The 15042-nt window shown below is 42.7% G+C and overlaps 1 protein-coding gene across 9 annotated transcripts in view; it reads left to right on the forward strand.

Moving 5' to 3' along the window:
* Positions 1–15042, forward strand: part of OSTN (osteocrin) — a 92945-nt gene that overhangs the window by 39993 nt on the left and 37910 nt on the right. For 4 of the 9 annotated variants that reach the window (XM_072042709.1, XM_072042707.1, XM_013108582.5 and 1 more), the window contains one exon: positions 333–419. The exons of 2 other annotated variants lie outside the window; for them this stretch is intronic. The gene's annotated coding sequence lies outside the window, so the exon portion shown is untranslated. Of the gene's footprint in view, positions 1–332; positions 420–3336; positions 3633–15042 lie in introns of all 9 variants that reach the window. 3 more of the 9 variants (XM_072042706.1, XM_038183854.2, XM_038183855.2) reach the window with 1 other exon arrangement.

Below are 15042 nucleotides of genomic sequence, written 5' to 3' on the forward strand. Positions count from 1 at the left end.
AGCTTACTGGTGCCTCGGGTCTTTCTGTCTATGTGATGTTTGTCTTAAGCATAAATTTGCCTCTGCTACATGATGCGCTGCAAGCCAGCTGTAGTGGCAGCTGTACTGGCTGTAAAGTGTTCTTTTGTTCATTTTCCGATTTCCTGTAACTAAAACTCTGTCTTTCTACAGACGCAAAACAATATCAAGCACTGGCACACAGTGGTCAGTTTATTAAAAAACGCAGGTGAATGCTTTGAAAAGAGAGTGCTAGCTGCCACAGAAGGTTAGGCCAGAGCCTGGATTTAAGATGGAATCTGTGTTGAATTTTATCTTACCTGTTTTACTGACAGTTTCACATGGAGAAAGCATTGGACTGGAACTCGGAAGTCCTGACATATATCCTTCGTGGCTGTCCCTGACCAGGTGCTTGATTGTGGGTGAGTCACATCATACCCCTCTGCCTTGTGTTTCCCATGGGTAATTACATCCCACAGCTGTAAAGTGCTGTGAGACTTTCCAGTGAGCGCTAGGTGTGATCCGTTATCTTTAGAGTAAATATCCAACACATGCTGTCTAGTATCACAGGTAATGTAGTTCCAAAAGCTTGGCAGCCTGCCATTAGAGGTCACTGTAGCTCTTTATGTACTAGATATAGAAAGCTGCTCAGAATCATAGCAGTAGTCACTTACCTTCCAGTTCAACCTGGTTTCATGGGTGTTTGTGTAGGAAAGAATAGCCTGGAGTTAAGTGATACATAAGTTGGCTGAGATCACGTCTGGGGAAGTCACATGTTGAATAAAGATCACCAGTCTCAAGTTTGGTTTCCCTAGTGATACTACAAATAGCAAAACCAAGCCAGAAAAGATTGCACGAGAGTGTTAAAACTGTGCTTCTCTCCGGTCATGAGGATGTGAATCTGTCCAGTTTGGCATGCAGGTGTGGTTTCAGCAAAGCATTAAACATGATCATGAGAAGAGAATAGCACAGATGGTCTAGTTACTACTGAGTCCCCTGAACTTGGGACCTCTTACTCTAAACGTACTCCTGTCTCTTGTGGATTTTGAGATAAACCATGTAGTTTGTTGTGATTTGTGTTTGCTACTATCATGTAAGAGAAATGGATAAATAACACTTTTGAAACTTCACAATCCAGTAGGATGTAGATATGGGGGGGTGAAACATGAAATATGCATTGCATAAAGCATGTCTAGATGTGGTTGGTGCCATACAAATTTCAAGTATTAAACAATCTCAATCTTAATGAAGTTGCAGTAGAGTGATATGAACAATTGTTATTATGGTACGATTTCATTGTTTTTCATTGACAGCAAACTCTGGCCAAACTTTCTTCTATTTACTTGAGAATGCAAGACACAATTTCCTTGAACATTTGTTTTTACCATTTTTTGTTATAACCAAATATCAAGAGACGTTTATCTTCTGCTAGTATAGCCACTTTAGAAACGAGGTGAATGATGTGGACTTTACACAAATGGTCAAATAGTGACAGTAGATAATGCAAGGGCTGGCACATTTTCAGTCACCTTTATGTCTGTTTTGTGGTGATTACCCAGAGTACTGGAGGATGCTACCAAGCATCTGTATGGGCTAGAGTGTACTATGTGGAGTACTGCCAAGTTAGAGATACCTGAGCTAGGCCTGAACAAATTGTTGTATTTGTAATGCACAGCATAGTATTGTATGGAGCCTGTAGCTCTGCCACATCAGTCCTGAAGTAGCCTTATTTTCTGTGTCTTTCAGCAGCATTAATTTACACAAGTGGAAGAGAATATGCAGGCATTATTCCAGATTCAGGGTCGCCTACTGTGGGACTGTGTAACCACACAAGGACGTGCCCTCAACACATTAGAACATTTTTCTCTCTTACATGAATGAGCGTTGCTGAAGATAGTGCTGATCAACAGAGATAAATGTGGAGAATAAAAGAAACTTGTTTGGGTGGAAGTAAACAGAATGTGGTGAAATGAAATGTGCAGAGCTAAATGACAAAACCATGAGATCTTCAATAAGGGAGTCTGAACACAGATCCCAAAGTGAGCACTGCCCATGATTAGACTGGGAGCTGCTCAGTTCTGTCAGATCAGAGGTAGCCTGACTGCATCCCAGTTCATAATGTTACAGAGAGGAGGGTGATGCTGTGCAGCACAACCTGTGCACCGAGTTGGTCTATCATTTAAATCACACAGCTCTCATGTCCTTAAATTCTTGGTTTAGTCTTAGTGGATATGTTCATCACCTCTTTGTGGTGAGACTAATGAACCTATTACCAGAAAACCTGACAATGATTTGAGAAAATCAATGATGTAAAGAAAGGCTGTTAGCACTTAGTATGCTTTGCAAGCATACCAGCTGGAAGGTCGTTGCTAACAGAAGAAATTATTTTCCTCCCATCAGTGGTATGGCTGGAAGCTGTTAATGTCACGCAGCCCTGTGCTGGCCTAAAAGAAATAAGTGGCATGAAACCTGCCAAGTTTTATTCAAAGGGCTGCTGTTCATATCAGAAACCTTGTCACCTCAGTGAACTTAAAGGGAGGAGTGGGAAAGGAAGTCCCATTCTATCATTTACATGTGGCTGTGGGATTTTATTTGTTTGTTTAAGAAATTTTCCGTATTAAAATTGAACTGAAACATCAGTGTGCAGTGTTGGTGCTCACAGGGTGGCAGTACTCTGCCAGTACAAATACAGTCCAGGTGTATTAGGCAGGTGACCTGTGGAGATAGGGATGTTTCAATGACACTGCACAAGATACTGGCAGAGCAGAAGGGCTCTGGAAGTGATTTGAGTGTAGGCTGAGACTGTTTGGGATGAGGAATCAGTGGGACAGGGAAGAATAATGTATGAAGACATCTCAAAATGAAACAAGGAGCAGAGAGAGAACTGGTCCTCACTGGGTTGAAAGGCAGCTGGGACAAATGTGATTAGTACCTTCCATGTGATTTAATCAATGTTTTTGAGAGACCAGCTGGGCAAAGAGCAGAGTAGGCTGAGTGACAGGACTGACCCTGTGATAAGAAGCTTGAGGAACAGGTGTTGGGCCAGAGCCTAGGTAAAGACTCTGAGAAGGCATAGAAGAACATCATTATGGGGGTAAAAGGAGTATAAGCATGTCTGAGATCCCTGTGCTGCTCTCTGTGAGGTTGGTGGATGTCTGTTGGGGCTTGGGGAGGACAGTTTTGCAGGCCCAAGCAAACATCTTGGACTGCAAGTGGACACAACCTCCCGTGTTCTTTGGTACAAAATACGTAGGAAAATCATACCCAGATACTCACATGCCAGTGGATTTGGCATCAAGAAGCCACATCATTCAGAATGCTGCCCTGCTTCACTCGCAGTGCCTTTGAACATGCACCAGGCGGTTTGGCACGAGAGCCAAGAGATACTGGAGGAATGCCTGCCTGAAGGGCTGTCCTGCCCAGCTCTGGTGAGCTCCTGCTGACCCAGAGAAACAAGGGACAAGAGAGCCACGGATGTCAGAGCTGGACTGAGCAGTGAGGTTCTCTGAGACTGTGGTAGAGCAATTTCTCCAGAAGTCTCCGAGTCAGCATCGTATTTGGATAGTCTGACGGGCTTCCTGCACACCCGTGTATTCTCACTGAGCATCTTGAAAGCCTTTTGGCCAGCATCACAGGTAGAAGTTCCCTTCTGTTACTAATATTCTTCTTCCTGCACTTTAATTTAATTTCCCCTATCATTCCTTCTTTTTCCACTGCACATTTCCCCTTGAAAGCTGAGATTGCACAAACGGATGTATATTCTTCCTCCCCAGGTGCATGTAGCCTTTTCTCTACTGTTTGAAGAAGTTAATGTTCTGCCTGCAGTGCACCTGCAATTCCCATTAATGTAAGAGAGTGAAAATGACCCACTGGTAGAGAGAAGCTCTAAACTCCCTTCCTCTGACATCAGGTCTCAGGGGAGGAAAAGAAGGACACACAGAAGATGGTAGGGAAGTCTTCTTTCTAAGCAGTGGCAGCACGTAGGGTATACTGGCTGCCGGTTGAGCCTGCATATCCAAATCCTATTCCTGTGCCTAACCTTGTCATTAGGTGCTTTATTTTGAACAGGCACAGAGTGTAAAGTCCCCAATTCTTGCTTAGGGTATTTAATCCTGTACGGGTGTTACCCACAGATGTGTGACCCAGATGGATATGCTAAAAAGTTCCACAACTCAAACTGTATACAGAAAGAATTACAGAGTGCTAGAGTGTAATTCTGGTCCTCTGATCCAATAAAACAAATTAAATTCTGACAAAAGCTGTGCGTGAAGAGCAGTTCAAAAGAAAAGTTCCAAACAGTTTAAGTACCACGTCCCAGACAAATTATTCTTAGGACAGTGAGTCAAGTTATTTATTAAGAATAATGTTTGTAAGGAAATAACTTCTCTATTTTTTCCTCGTTTATCTGTTTTTTCCTATTATAGTTGTTGCTTGCCAGATAATTTGGACAAGCACATGTAGCGTGCTTCTGCTTTTGTTTGTGCAAGCTGTTCCTCGTTTGATGTTTGTGGCACATCCAGATGATACTCTGGAAGGAGTGACTGAAATGTGGTAAAATGGGCACTGTCAGTAAGTCTTCAAGAAGAACATCATCATTAGGAGGAGGATTAAAACAAATTCTGCAGACAAGACCATGGGTTCCAAGTGGTGTTTTGCATGTTGTGTCCAGTTAATAGCTCAAGCTCTGAAAATGCAGTGGGGACAAAGGGGCAGGGTTGGCTTTCTGCGGTGCGGAGGGGAGAAAGATGCAAACAGTGTTCTTTGCAGTGATCGTCTAGATTTGCCTTCCCCTAAGTCTTTACCTGTCTGCTTTCTAACAGGATTGTGAAAACCTGTCTGTTTTCAGCTATCTAGCTGGCTCTGGTTACTGAAGATAAAACTGTATAGGACAAGCTCTCTTGTATCTGAGCTGTGGATCTATTTTGCTTCAGGTACTGCAGAAACTGACTCATGAGGAAGAGATGAAAGAATTAAGAAAGGACATTGCAGGTAATTGATTACAAAGTGGCCACAGGTAGTCTTCTGCTAGAGATACACGGTCTGGGGGGAAAAAAAAATCTCATGTGTATAATATGTAGGCTCTTGTTCTGAGGGTGGTAAGGGCTGTGTTTCCTTTCAGCCCCTTGTGAAGTAGGTCATATTAATGAGGTTTTGTATTTTTCCTTCTAGGAGCTCCTCACCTTCAGCCTTGGTTTCTCCCACACCATTGTGTGATTACTGCCTATCGGCATCCTTAGTGTCCTCCTCCTGCTCTTGACGTTCCTTTCAGACCTCTGTTTCTGACAGTACCTTATCATTATTGCACAAGAGTGTTGTTCTCTGCCCTTCTCCGTGATGACGACATATGTGATCCAAAAGCCTTTCCTCACTCCCCTTTCTGTATGCAGCTGGTAGATATCATTGCCTCTTCGCCAGGTGAAGCAGGTCAGTGCCTTTTGTGTCGCACTGTGTTTTCTGCTGTTTGTGAAGGAGGCATCTCGGTGCTCTGTGCTGCACTTCAGCTGAGGATTGAGTTCAGGACACTCTCGTACGTCTTTGTGGTGGGCAGCAGCCTCAGGGACTGGCTCTTGTGGCACTTACCACTTCTGAGCAGAGTTCCAGTCATGTTTGCAGGATCTTATTTGCCGTGTCAGGCAACCAGAGGTTCTTGCTTTGATGTAGGAAGGGTAGATAGGAAGATATTGAACCAGCAGTTTTTGTGATTGTTTTATATGTATTCTTGTAGTTTGAATTTCAGCATCTCAGCAGTTCATCTGAAAGTTGGAAGTAGGCAGAAAGAGCAGAGGAGACTGTGGCATTGAAAGGAAAAATGTAGAACAAAATTTCAGTCTGCGAGATAGCTGGATTCAAAGTGTGCTTTTTTTCTCTTTCTTTATAATAGGAAATGAATCCCAGATTCCAAACTCTGTATCCCTAGTATAAGTCTGCGGTAGCTGTTAAAGCTGAGTGGGTGTAAATAGGAGCAACACTGGGCCTTCAAAGTTTAGTAGGAAGCCTAGCTGGTGAGTGCAGTTTGTGAAAAGGCAGGTTTCCTGATAGATCAAATTGCTACTCCCTGTTGCATTAGCCCTCCCAGTTTCAGGGAATGACATACCAGCACAGTCCAGGTCTGCAGTTGGTGAGACCGGGCGTTTGCAGATCCCAGTGAGCCAGAACACAGGATCTGCAAGGAGAACAGGGAGGGGAAGAAAAAAAAAAAAAAAAGAGAGAATTGAGAACCAAAAATAGATCTCATAGTCCAGCTGGCAAATATTCCCAGGCCACAATTGTCTTTGGCACCCCTCCACCCCCCAAGGTCTCCAATGGTTCTGAGGCCCCCACCACAAGAAAATCAAGGGTTTAAAAATACAACAATTAAAGAAAATCTTGATGTCATTAGGGTTTGGGAGTATTTGGAGGCTAGTGTTGTATGAGTGTACTTGCACATACGTTTTGTTCAAGTCTGAACTGTTCAATGACTGAAATCCACTGCTCTGGGGACAGAGGGAGGGTATTCTCACCCACATCTCACTTTAAAAATCTTGGAATTGGTGGGATGAGATAGTGCTTTCTGTGGAAGAAGCTTTAAATTGGCGAGTCCTTCTGCTTGCTTTGTGCCAGCTCCACCCCTCTGACCTGCAAGGTTCTGGATTATATTCAGCTTCATGTCATGACGTGGGTAGCTTGACCCAGTGAAGTTGCTTGTGTTTGCCTCCGGTGTTTTGTATATTGGAGCAGAACGCTAATGGGAAAAGTTGTATCTGTACGTATCTTAATTTTTGGACTAAACTTAGGCACATATGCTTCTTGTACCCTCACCTATGAGAACAGGAGAGACATGCATAACGGAATTGTTCATCTGATGCATCAGCAACCGAGTCAGCTGCAGTGGAGATCTGTTCCCCTTTCAGTGTCACTGATATTATACACAAATCAGTCTTCCTCTGACTTGCCTTTCTTTCCAGATTGGTTGAATTTGCCCTTGCTTCTGGGTTTCCAAAAGGTGCCTAGAATGGATTGTCTGAGCAAGCAGCAGATAAATCCCTTTTTGTCTGCGAGTTGCAGGACTGCACAACACAGTAAAATGAGAGCTGTTGGCTCTCTATGCTGTCATGATCACTATATTTATTTCAAGAAGGGTGACTCTAAAGTGGCTGAGTTGAAGGCTGCTCATTATAATCCTATCTGATTAGAGATAAGGATTATGCAAGTTAAGTATGCAGAAATCAAAATGATGATGCAGAGAAAAAAAAGCATAGTTCCCCTCCCTCTGGAGTTGGAGGGAGAATGTGTCTCTTGGTGGTTACAGACTTCTCTGGTGTTGATTTCAAACACTGTATTTGAAACCTGGTCTTCTCGGGCAGAAGCTTGCCAGCCCTCTTCTGCAAATCAGCAGCTCTCTCTTTGGCTTCTTTGGAAAGGTATTTGAAAGTAGAGCAGATATAATGAATTCTTTTGAAATAATTCAACTGATGCAGATGCTGACTGTAATTCAAGCGTGTCTGATTGTTTATAACCAGCTACTTAAAAAGTATCAGTTAAGGCAGTAAGTTTTCTTAAAATGTGTCATTTATGATAGTTTTCTCCCAAATTTTTAACAATTGCTTCCTTATCAGTAGGTGAAGTCTCGTGCCTAATTCATCCTCCCACAGTTTGGAACTGAATGAGGAGAATTTTCACAGTCTTTTCAAAAAGAAAAGACACAAATCTTTTTTTTTTTTGAGGAAGAATAAGGCAGAGAAAGTTTCCGCCCAGAAGAAACGTTTCAGAAATGAGCATCTCAAAGCAGGGTTATTACAATAGACACTGTCTTCACTCTCGACAGGGTTTGCTCACACTAAATTCAATACTCTCCATGTTCCTTGGCCAAGTGGTGGTGCTCACTGATGTATATACTGGAATAAAATAGAGATGAGTATTTTTGCAGCTAACCGCTGGCTGAACCATCAATGTTTCTGCACTGACAGAGTGAGAGGAGTGGAGAAGAGGCATGTCTTATTAAATAAATAGCTCCTTCTTTCCTGCATTGCAGGTGATGTAGGGATGGGACTAAATCTTCAGTTCTGTCATCTTTTGCTTGTCCAATCTTGCTCTTTTCTCTTCAACAAGAGCAATGTTAGGCACCTGCTGATAGTTTTAAAAAGTCATAGAGCATGTAATAGCTGATAAAAGCGTAAGTGAGGCTAGGTCTCAGGGAACATAACTGGAGTCTGAGTCCCCATTTCTCTGCTCCCTGAAGGGGAGATGGCCAAAGCTGCAGTCTTGTTCTCTGAAAGCAGCTCTCAGACATGAAGGGATGGGAAGGAGAGTGGATAGCTGTAACCCTTCCTGCAGAGAGGCCGTGCTGCTCTGCTCCAGTGAGGTACAGCTCACCCTGAGTACAAACCACTGCCTTAGGTGTTACACAGCAGTGGCACTGGGCATCTGGATCAACCTCAGAGCAGGTCCTGGAACAGACAGTGAAGATGCATGCCCTGGCAGACAGCGTGGTTATCAGTCAGCACCCTACCAAATAGCCCAGATCAGAGTTTCGTGTCTCACGTGAAGAATTTCCATCTGCTTCAGCATCAGGTGAGGGCGAGGTGACCAGGCCCTTAACCTGCCAGCTGTGGCAGCCTCTTACCTGAGCCCTATTTAGCTGCTGTGCACTGACAGTGTATGGCAGCTGTCTGCCAGCCAGAAGATGATAGAAGAGAGAGTTGAGCACAGCAGTGTGTGTTGGGGGGGTACAGGTGGGCAGGAGCCCTTCTCTTGTGGCCTCAGGGAGCTGCCTGCCTGCTGTAGCAGACCCCGATGAGAACAAGCACAGCCATCCCTGCTGCTAACATTTACAAGCAACTGATCTCTCTGTAGAAGTGCCATAAATGAAGAAGAGCAATTTTGTGATTAAAAATACTAAAATCTTCCATATGGGAGAAAGAAATTTTCTTAATTACTGTATATTTAGGGTACAATGAGAAAAATAAACATAGCACCATCCAGCTGGCTGAAGCACAGAGCAGAATGAAATATCTGCCCCATCTATAAAGGCACGAACCTATAAAGTGCAGATGACAGACTGAAGTCTCAAATCTTCACTCCGTTCACATATATGGAAGTTTTACATTGGCTTCAATGAGACCAGAACCGGGATTTGGCTCACAGGAAAGGAGCATCATCCAAATGAGGATAAGCACATGAGTCAGAAGTCCTGGGTTGATTCCTGCTTTTCCCACTGTTTGGCTGATTTCTTTACTGCTTTCTGCCTCAGTTTCCCTTATTTATCACAGTGTGCAACAGATTGAGGATTACTCTCACCTTACAGCTGTTAAATTGTAAAGTACTCATATTACTTAGTAAAGCTTAACTTACACCTATGATGCTTTTTCTTTTTAGGGGACTTTTGAAACTCCACTAGAGGTGCAATTTTGCTAGCATAAAGCCAGTTTATATCACGAGGATTATCAGCTTCTGTATGTGTGCCTGGCTTGCGCTGCTCATCCCCAGCAGTTGTGTTTGTAAAAGACCACAGCATCACTTACACTGTAGGTGTTCAGGTAGAAAGAAGCCACAGTCACTACTTTGAATAAGGGTCCTGATTTTTTTTTCAGAAAAGGGAGGGGAGCAAGGAGCTTTCCATTTCCCCCACGAATTGTAGGTTGGTTTTGAGAGGTGTCCAGCTAAAGAAGCTCTGCAAATGTAGCTCCAAATAACACAGGGTCACCTCTGCAGGGATATCGCTGTGGTTAGTACAGGCACTGCTGTGACCATCTAAGGACTTAAATGTATCCGCATGGCTTAAAAGATAAAGCAAAGCGGGAGAAGCCACTCAGTGGATATGGCTTCGTGTTATTTTTGGATGATTCCAGCTTTTCTCTGAAATGCCATCTTTGTGCTTAGTGGATGGTTTATCTGACTGTATTGCTGTGGTTGGAGTGCAATGCATAGGACAGCATAGTTTGTGTTAATAATAATAATTAATAAGAAGGCAGTAACAGTAGCAATTGTTATCCCTCAATTCAAGCATAGCATCTTTGCTGTTAAGACAGATGGGTTTGTTCTGAACTCCAGAGACTGTCACTTTTCAAAAGTGTTATTTTCTTATTTTTTTCCTAGCTTTATTATTTCAAGATCCTAAGGTTCCTTGCCAGTCCTAAATTATCTTTTTTTTATATTTATTTGGCTTCCTATTGAAGCCATCCATTCATCCAGTTTCCATAAAACCCCTAATAACTATTTTAAAGCTTTTGTTCTTGGCTCTTTCCAAACCCATAAATACTGGTTTGAAAACCCAAGCTGAATTCTGTGCAAATAATCCTTTCTACCACCCCTTCTCCTCTGGTTATAAGTGGGGCCTTCATTATTGTCCTTCCCAGCTCTTGTTAGTTATCAGTGGTCCATATACCCCTTGGCTGGGGGCAGAGGGAAAGGTAATGGTGGCATGTAAGGAACTGACAGATGGTATCTCAGAGACATGTTGGAAGCAGTAATAAATCAAAGTAGCAGTAGGTAAATTAGTTAAAACATGTTTTCACTCCAGATGTCTTTTCTTCCTTCTTTAGTTTAATCCTATCTTAAGCATATGCATGCCCCTGAGTGAGGAGGGAATTACGCTTCCATAAGAGTCAACAGATCTCATTTTTTGTGTGGCAGACACAAACCACGACCAGCTAGCACCACTCACTGGTGAGGGCATGGGGAAAGTCCTGACAGCCACAACTTGCCCCGTGAGATCTTTAAGCTCATGAAATATTGCAGTGCTCTGATAAGAGGAGTAATCATAGCTATGCACTGAGCTGTTGCGTAGCTTGTCAGGTTGTGAAGGATGAATCAGGAATCAGTAAAGATGTCTTCTTTGCAGCATATCAGTGTCTTGGGGAGATATGGCTCTTTACAGAGCTGCCTTTTGGACAATAAGCCAGCCCCAGGATCTTTTTCCAGAGAGTAAGTCTTGCCACTGATATCTAGGATGACATCTGCTTGTTATGGGAAAGTTTTGTTCCTGTCAAAAAGCACACTCCCTTATCCCTGAGAAACTCCCTGGTATGCTTGTACCAGTTAAGTATGGAGCTCAGTCAGGACACAGATCTTTTATAGACTTGGTCTGTCAGGTCTGTCAGAAGAGGATTGGTTTCAGTCTCCTTTCTTTGTGCTGTGTTGGCTTTTCTTTGTGTTGTGTAGGTGCTAGGGTTCTGCATCCTGAGTGTGATGGCCTTGCCTTGTCACAGCTTCCGTAGCCATGGACACCAGTTTTATTGCAGCTAACCAGAGCCAGCCCTTTACTTAACAAGTACCTGAAGTGAAGTGAACTCAGAGTTAAATGTCCATCTCATGTCCTTTGCAGACACTCGGTCTTGTCGATCTATCAGCAGAGCTGTTTTTTCAGAAGCTAACCAGTGTCAGAAGCGGGAGGCCAGACCTAGAGCTATTGAACTCAGTGGAAAAAAATCTTCTGGAGCCTTGAATCCTCACCAAAGATAAAAGTAAATCTTCCAATATGCTTTTTCTACGTAGAGACACTGAGTGGGGCCTCTGGCCAACATCTGAAAAACTGGGGCCTAAAATTAGGCCCCTAGAATACCAAGAGCAGTGAGTGATTCCAACTGATACCAAGTTAGGAAAAAGGGCCTGAAATAAACAGATTCCTCAGTAACCAAGATCCTGTTTTTGAGACAAGTGTTCATTCTCACAAATCAAAACAACAAGAAACCAAAAAAAAAAAAAAAAAGAAAATGTCAAATCAAATCCCAGCAACCCTATGATATTATCAACCAAAGCATGTCTTAATAGAATGTTTTCCAAAATTCCTCAGGGAGTACCAGTGAGCCATGAAGGGGATATTGCTCTTTTTTGAAGTATTAGATTGGGGTTTTTTTGGAATGCACTACATTTATTCATGTGTCATATTTGCTCTTCTGTGAAGTCATGTATCTGCTGTATAGCTCTTCTTGTCCCTTGTGAAGTTTCTTCCCTTTCCAGGCTTATGCTGTATCTTTTTTTAAAAAAATGCTTTTTCAAAAAAATCTTTTTTAAAAGCATTTTTCTTGTCATCTTTCTGGCTTTGTGTTGGGCAGCATGATCGTCTCATTTGGCAGGTAAAGTAAGAAGACAATTAGCAACAATGAATACACTGTCAAGAGGATAAAACTGATGTCTGGGAGTTATCTTTCTTTAATAAGTGTGTACACAAATTGTTGCAATCCTGCTCCCTGGATTTCTGGGGCTACTGAAATGTAAGTGTTTAAAATCTTAATAGGAATGACAGCAATCCTGAGAACATCTCAGAATTCTTTAGAAGTAGCACTTGGATCTGGTTTTCATTCCTCTTCTAAGGTCGTGGTAGTGTTCTTTTGTTGTTGTTCTGTTACATCCCAAATCACAGAATCACAGAATTTCTAGGTTGGAAGAGACCTCAAGATCATCGAGTCCAACCTGTAACCTAACGCTAACAGTCCCCACTAAACCATCTAAACGTCTTTTGACTAAAGCAATAAGGCATAGGAAGTCTTAGACAATTATTAGCTGTTTATTATTGTATACTCAATTGTTACAGGAGATTGAGCACCTAGTATGTATATATTGTTTTACTTGAGTTGCTGTCCTGTGCCAGTACCCTGCTTTTCAGTGAAGATCTCGTTGCAGTTATACAACGAGAAGGCAGTTTCTGTCCCAGGAGACCATGTACCTGCTTGGCACCACACGAGGGGAGGGAGGATGAACCTTGTAGTTCCCCAAAGTGAGTGGGTGTAACTTCGCAGGCTGCTTTGGGCACCAACCAACTTTTTTGTATATACCTGTGGAGAACTTAAGAAAATTAGTGTGATTACTGGCTTAGTTTTCATGCTTTTAATACAGGTTGAGTAACTAATATCTCTAAGCATATGCACCTTGAAATCCATGTATGAGGAGGAGTGTAGAGGGCACCCTAAATTTTTGCAGCAAAGAAAAATGATGTCTCTCTGTGGTTTTTCATCTCAGTTGGGCACAACATCATTTCTAACAAACATTTTTCCATTCTTTTTCTGATGTCCCATGCTACCAGATTGCCCTGGCAGCTGTAGACAGGGAAGATCATAAAAAACTGAGCAAAAATGCTCTCAGGACAGGAGAAGTGCTATACATAGCCAATAGAGTCTGACCATCCTTATGAAATCGAGCAGGAGCTTCCTTTTTTAACAAGGCATCTGAACAAGGGCTGGACTCCACTGCAGTCCATGCAGTCCACCTCTCTGTAACTAGAGAACTCGCTAGTCCTTGTAAATGTGGCATGGTAAGAAGCTGAATCTTCCAGAAGCCCTACTGGCAACTTGCTTTGCAATCTAATTAAAAAGGGAGGTGGTCAGAAACTAGAGACTGGCACTGCTGCAAAGCCCTCGATAGACCCTGACATAGAGAAAGGGCTTTTCCTGACAATCCACTCAGTTGAGTTTTTTCCATTTTAAGTTCAAGCGCAGTCATGGTGGCTATAGTGACTTGTTCTCTCCAGTGTCAGTTTATGATGGAACATAAATGTAGTTTTAAAAATATATATTGGGTTTAAATGCAGCTCAAAATGTCAGCATATTACTCTGTGGTCTTGCAACAGCAGAGTTCTAATAAAATCACAGCTATTTAGCTTCTGGAAGACAACACAGAGAATGATACTCCACTGGTATTGTAAGTTATATTTTCCCTTTATGGCTCTGGCAGATTTCTCGAAAGTTCAGTGATGTCCAGAGAAAAACTATCTTAAAGAAACCCGAACTCTGCCTAGAAAGGAATCCTGATGTTACCTAGATGTGGATCTTCCTCACGCTAATTTTAATGGAATGATTTGGTGATTGAAGGAGTTTTTATGTGTGTTTGTGTGGTTGGGAGAGTGTCCCATTCCTCTCTTCCATCCCCATTCAAGAAACACTCTGTTTTAGTAAGGAGATATTTCTACTTTTAAGATTTCCAAGGGAGTCCAAGGCGATGTACGCATAGCTCGGCTACAATGTGGGGTAGTGCCCTCTGTGCTGAAGTCTTTATGGTGTCTCTGCCACCCTTTATGAGGGCTGGTGGGACAAACTGGGACCCTCCATCCTGGGAGAGCGACTACATGTGGCAGTACGATAGATGCCAACAAAATCATGGGGTGTGGTACCCCCAACTCTTTGCCACTGCTGCTGCCCAGCCTGAGAATCAAAAGTCCCCTTTCTCCACTTCCTAACATCTCTGCAGTTTCTGCCCTCTACACCTCCTTCATTCTCAGCTGACAGCGGCTCTCAAATAAGCAGGCATATGTCTGATGTTGTTTGGGCAAGTCCTAGGGCAATTTGCTTCCCCCCTTGTCAGCTTGTCCCCCTTGTAACTCTTTGTAAAAGCTAGGTGCTGTCTCCTGCTCTCTTTTCCCTACCTGCTTCAAGAAAAGGTGAGATTTTTCCACAGTGTATATTTGTTGCTTTACCTCTCTTCCATTCCCTCCCAAAATGTTGCTCATCACCAGTGATTCACAATGCATGGCTACCTGGATTGAGCTGCCCTTGGAACGTAGGACAATCTTAGACTGGAGAGCTGAAGTTAATTGAGAGAAAGGTTTTTCAATCCATGGGACATCTGAAGTCATGGGGAGCCCACTACAAGTCCTGTCTTGGTTAGGTCCTTGGGGCAGCCTCCTCAGACGGAAGAGAAGAACAACCAGAAGCTAACACCTCTGTCTTCCATGGGAGGTTGCTGGAAAATGAGCTCTTCCTTCGGATGATAAAAAGTCAGATGTGTGTGTCATATAAATCATATAATAATCAGCTCTTATGTGAGGCTGATATTGCAGTTGCATGAAGTAGGTTTCTTATACATTTCTTAATTTCTTACCTGAGGAAGTGCTGAATTATCTGACTACATATTCAGACTGGATGCCTCTGTTTTAACTTAACAAAAGTTAACGAACGCTGACTTAGTAAAATGTTAGCATTATCTATAGAGATCAACTCAAGATCTGGTGGCTTGATGCTCTAGGAGTCTATTAGTTATTCAGAAGTTTCTTTTCACCTTAAGTAACTTACAAGCAGTTTCTTACTGACATCCAAGCAGATAAATATGTGAGGTTTTCATAGACATAATTTGTTG

Source organism: Anas platyrhynchos, chromosome 9, assembly GCF_047663525.1.
Source record: "Anas platyrhynchos isolate ZD024472 breed Pekin duck chromosome 9, IASCAAS_PekinDuck_T2T, whole genome shotgun sequence".
In the NCBI taxonomy this organism is placed as follows: Eukaryota; Metazoa; Chordata; class Aves; order Anseriformes; family Anatidae; genus Anas; species Anas platyrhynchos.